Source organism: Agelaius phoeniceus, chromosome 5 (genome assembly GCF_051311805.1).
Source record: "Agelaius phoeniceus isolate bAgePho1 chromosome 5, bAgePho1.hap1, whole genome shotgun sequence".
In the NCBI taxonomy this organism is placed as follows: Eukaryota; Metazoa; Chordata; class Aves; order Passeriformes; family Icteridae; genus Agelaius; species Agelaius phoeniceus.
This window is the reverse complement of record NC_135269.1, coordinates 10534872-10540871: the sequence shown is the minus strand read 5'-3', so window position 1 is coordinate 10540871 and position 6000 is coordinate 10534872.

Sequence of the window (6000 nt, the reverse complement as noted above, 5' to 3'; positions counted from 1 at the left end):
TCTGCTGTGATGTTGGCACTTACAGATTGGTTTAGAGTAGAAGCTCACTGTCTAACATAGGTGATAGGTATTGGAAAGTAATTGTAAATATTGTATATGTAGTTTTTAGTATAAAGACATAACACCACCCTGGGGGCAGGCGGAGTGCCCTGGACTGTCCTGCTGGATGGACCTCGGCAGGACAGGAGAAAGAATTTTACAGATAAGATACAATAAACAACCTTGAGACTGAGAAATGAAGAGTTCTGACTCCTTCTTCAAGCACTGGGCTGGGAAAAGAGACTTTCTAATGTATCTCGGGGTCACTCTGACCAACTAGACACCCCGACAGAGGGAGATGAAGGGATGGAGGCTGCAATGCTTGGGATGCCCTCCCCTTCCTCACCCTCCCAGGTCGCTCATGCCCCTGCTGCTTTGCCCACACGGGGTTTTCTGGCCTCACTACCCACCTCAGGCCAGGCTCTTTTGGGATGATGGAGCATTTCCAGACGCTTGGGTGCACCTGGCAAACAGGGAATGGGCACCCAGCACCCAGTGCTCAAGTGCCAAGCAAGGCACTGATCCTACCCCTGCATTGCTGGGAGCTGCTCCGTGACGCCAGAGGGTTCACAGAGAGCCAGCAGGGCTGGAGTCAGGTTACACTGACTCCCAAGGACCAGGCAGTGGCTTCCCATATGGGAAAACACATGCCCACGTAAATAAAGAGGGAAATAATTATAAGTGGGTAATTAACTGAGCAGAAGTAAAAGTGGGAAGCTGAAAGACTGAAAGAAAAGAGAAGCGCATGAGCTTTTTTGTAGATGCAGAGGCTTGCATTTTACATCTAAAGAAATAGAGGAAGAAATTTAAATGCATATTTAGAAAAAAAATCGAGTGGGAAATGTGAAAAGAACCACTTTTATGAGGAAGCCTCTGAAGGGACAAAGCTATAAATGCGCAATTCCAAATATCAACCATTTCTTCTTCAACAGTAAAAAAACCCAAATAATTCATTCTGTACAGAGTTAAAGCAAACTTTTGGAAAAGCACCTGGGAACAATGCTGGGAATTGCCCACCCTATGATTTTTGCTCCTGTCACAGGGCAGTATAAGTGAAACATTATTTACTCCAAGAAATACTCCATTGCATTCCTTTCTTCTCACCACTATCTTGCTTATAGTCAGTGTATTTATAGAAACCTGCTCCAAGACCTGAGATGCACTGCCACCAATCTCCCAGCACTGTCCACTCAGTGGTCAGTGGAAGGATAAAGACTCCTACCCAGGGAAATACCCTTTCCCATAGAATCATAGAATGCTTTGTGTTGGAAGGCACCTTTAAACGCCATCTGCTTCAACTCCCCTTCCACAGAAAGGGACATTTTCATCTAGGTCATGTTGCTCAGAGACCTGTCCAGCCTAACCTTGAATGTTCCCAGGAATGGGGCCTCTATCACCCTCTCTGGGCAACCTGTGCTGGTGTTTCACCACCTGCATTGTAAAAAATTTCTCCTGTTTATCAAGTCTGAATCTACAATTTAAAACCTTTATTCCTTGTCCTGTTGCTATTGCCACTACTAAAAAGTAGTCTCCATCATTCTTACAAACCCCTTTCAGGTACTGGAAGGCCACTATAAGGTGTCCCAGGAGCCCTCTCTTATCCAATTTGAACAACCCCAACTCTCTCAGCCTTTCCTCATGGAAGAGGTGTTCCATCCCTCTAATCATCTTCAGATTAAGCAGAAAATGGCTTATCAGGGAGGCAGGATTTCACTTAGAGAGCTCCAGACTGAAAACCCAGTCTTTAACTTTCTCTGAAAGACAAGATGGAAGACAAATCTAAATATGCTTTCTGTGCTCAGCCACCACAAGGTACCTTGTGTACCTTGCTGACATGACTCTGGTTGAAAGAAAATTCAGTGGGCAATTTGTCACCAAATTAAAGTCACCACTATCAAATTAATTCTGGATCCAAATGAGCCAAGTAAATTTGATTTTACTTGTAGAAATGTATTTTGGACAATGATAAAGAACCTGGGCCAGTTGCTGCTCACTTAGCTCTTATGTAGGCAGCACTTGCATGGATTGCAATTGGGGATGGCTGGATGGGGTAATGGCACTGGGCTGGTGATGGAGGTGCTGGTGCTTGGAGACCAAAGGACATTCCTCAGCCTGGGATAATTCAGAACCCCCAGAGGCAGGGCAGCCAGGTACCTGCTGCCTTTTTTTCCAGTTAGGAGATAACTGGAGTGACACTGTAGGCAATGTGATTGAAAAAGAAAAAGGAAATAAAGTTCCTTTATGATTCCTCTAAGATTTTGTGGCTCTTAGAGCATGCTGGGTGGGGGGACTGGAAGTGTGGAAGCACAGCACACAGAGACTTTATTAGTTTGACAAACTAGGAAGACTGATGTGTTTTGGCACTCCATCACGTTACTGGCCTTTGGTGAGGCTGTGTCTTTGGGCAATGCTATTTCCAGGGAGGATTTCTCTGGCCTTATGTACACCCAGCCTGCTGGGCACACGAGAGCTGTGCTATTTAACCCTCCTTCCCCTTGTTTATATTCCTCATTCCCACACAATCCATAGGCAATGTTGTATAGTGTCACTCCCCTCCCCCAAACTTTCCCTGTTTCAATTGGTGTCACCACAAAGGAATAGATTATTACTGACACTGATCCCAATTTAATCCTTCCAATAATCTGATTTTCCCAAGCCTATTTATATCCTTGAAATGACAGTAGGGTTTAAAGTGATACAAATACCTGAGCCTAAGTGCTGGTACTATCCACAGCAGTCTGGTCCAGTTTTGACTCTTCAGAATAAAATGTAACTCCAAATATTATTTGATAAATCCCTTCCCAAGTGTTTGTAGTGCTAGACTGGTCCTTGGTTCCTCTTTTTGACTAGCTTTTTCACATTACAAGTTTATTCTCCTATACACTCGTATCAAGCTGAAGTCCCAAAATAAGTTTTAAAACTCATATAAATGTAGAGTTTCTTTTCCCTTTGTGAATTTTAATAACTTTCTGGTGTCTGGAAATGATCTAGAAGTAAAGCTTTCATAGCAGTGGAAGAAGTATAAACCTGTTCTAATTTGTTATTTCATCCAGCAACCTGAGAACTTTTTTTATTTTCCTGGGATTTAAGGTGATCAGCCAATGTTTTCTCCCACCCCCAATCTCCTTAAGAAGCTTATTAATGCTTTACATTGAAAATAAAGACAAACCAATCTGAAAACAAAGCCATCCTTAGCACTGGATATTGTAAATGTGCTTGCTGGACTATTTCCACTATTAGTAACCAATTCATTTTAATATTGCTCCTGCTTTTGCTAGATCTGCACAACCTCAGTTCACACGTAGCCAAGGAGTAGTTCAACCAGCAGTCAGCAGGTTTTTGCTCTTTTTTTCCCCACTCTTGTAATTCAGTGCAGTGACTTGTTTATATAACCAAATCCTTTTGTTTCTCCAAAAGGGACTTGGCTATTTCACTGGAGTGACAACATCCGTGGTAGGTGATGGTCTATTTTTTCCAGAGCCGAGGCCTCAGTTTTCAGCAGAATTTACATTCCAGTAATAAATATTTAAAGGAATTATAATGGAACTGAAACAAAGAATGTCCCTCTGAAGTGCATACACACACACACACACACACATGTACACACACACACACAAAGACATGCACTCTCACAGTGAGTTGGTCTGGAATCACTCTGGTGCAGATGGTTCAACCCCTGAGATATTTTGCTTTTTCTGTTAGGAAACTTGGCCACCTTGGACTTTTAATACCCCATAAAAGCCTTATAAAATATTATTCTTTACTGTCAATGTAGCAGATCACTCAAACATCTATGTCAAAGGCATTTTCTGCAAGAAAATCTCTTTCTGCCACTAAAAAAGTGTAAGAAAGAACACCAAGAAATCAGCATGGATTGTACTCTTTCTCAGGTATGAGCTTTAGTATTTTCAATCATCTCTATTTTATTCTATAACGCACTAAAATAAATGACACCATAATGGCAGTTTTGGAACCTACCAGGGCTACACAACCACCATTTGGCTTCAGATGTGTAGATTATTATAAAGCAAATGAGACACTGATGTACTTTTCCATTTAGAAAGCTTGGCCTTTCCCCTATGGGCATAACACTAGGTGATGCCTTAATTACTGATGGTAAAGCTCATATATGTGACATAAACAAAAGAGATGCTTTTTAACAACAATAAAAAAAAAGAGAAGAACAAAATATTCCAACTCTTTTGAGAAAGAATGAACTGATTCCAAAAAGCAGAATAATGAAAACCAAAAGGCAAAAGAAGGAAGAATGTGACGTAGATATTGGAGTTACCTGCAAATGTCTCCCTTTGCCAACCAGAAAGTATTTATTCTGCGTAGTTTGCTCTGTCATTGTCTTTTCATGTGCACTGAATGGTGTCCTACCAGCAGCACTACATGTGTATTAAACTGCCTGATTATAATGCTCACTGAGCACTGCCCACCCATCAGAGCCTGCTTGTCCTTCCTCAAGCCAGTGCATGGGCAATATTGGTAAAATGACACATGGATCACCCACTTTGTGCACATTCACTATATATATAAAAAAAAATATATTATATATATATGATATATATGTGTATATATATCATATATGTATATATACATATATACACACATATATCATTACATATATATATATCATGTATATATATATATACACATATATATATATATCATACATATATATGTCATTATCTATGGAAAAAATAAGCATTGAGTCTTAACTGTAAGGGCACAGAAGGGCAGCTTTGCCATGAGGATGCCTGGTACCTGCATGTCCTCTTCAAACTGGCAGACAAAAATGCAAATGGCAGTGCTCTTTTTGTTCTCACCCTTGTGTGACCATATCTCCAGGAATCTTGGGATGGTGACAACACACTGGTGGGTGCTTCTCAAGGGACCACCAGGATTATCTCTGGCTTTAAAAGGCTGAAACATATAGGATGTTCTGGGAGCTGCAGAAGGACCTGTGTCTCACAATCTGACCAAAAAAGCAGATTAAAGGAATGAAGAAGTGGGTGTTGAGGGTAAGGGGAATTGGTTGTGAAGAAGGGCTCTAAGGGGATGTTGAGGGTTACATGGGGTTTTTTTCCATCCATTCCTATCCCCAGGGCTAAGCAGGAAAACAGCACTTCTCCATTTCCGCCCTATCTCTGTTTTTTCACCTTTGGAATCTGGTTATTCTTAGCTCACTAGGTTTAATTTGCTGACCTGACATGAACACATCCATCTTTCATGTTGATCCTGGCTTAGACTCAGCAGGAACACAGGGGTGGAAAATAACCCTTCTGACAGCTGGAGACAGTGACACTGAACCAGTGCAGGAGAAAGGGAAGGTGGGCACGGCTGTGTTGAAGGTCTCTGTCTACTCAGGGTAGGCCACAGTAGGCCACACTCTGTGGCCCACTGTGGACATGTGAGATTCCACACTCTGTGGCCTGCTGTGGACATGTGAGAGGCCACACTCTGTGGCCCACTGTGGACATGTGAGAGGCCACACTCTGTGGCCCACTGTGGACATGTGAGAGGCCACACTCTGTGGCCTACTGTGGACATGTGAGAGGCCACACTCTGTGGCCTGCTGTAGACATGTGAGAGTCCACAATCTGTGGCCTGCTGTGGACATGTGAGAGGCCACACTCTGTGGCCTGCTGTGGACATGTGAGAGTCCACACTCTGTGGCCTGCTGTGGACATGTGAGAGTCCACACTTGTGGCCTACTGTGGACATGTGAGAGGCCACACTGTGTGGCCCACTGTGGACATGTGAGAGGCCACACTGTGTGGCCCACTGTGGACATGTGAGATTCCACACTCTGTGGCCCACTGTGGACATGTGAGAGGCCACACTCTGTGGCCTACTGTGGACATGTGAGCATGGACATGCAGACACCAGTGGAGAAGTAGAGATAGATGCTTTTATACTCATCAGCCTTCATTGCTGTATTCAGCTCTCTGCAGG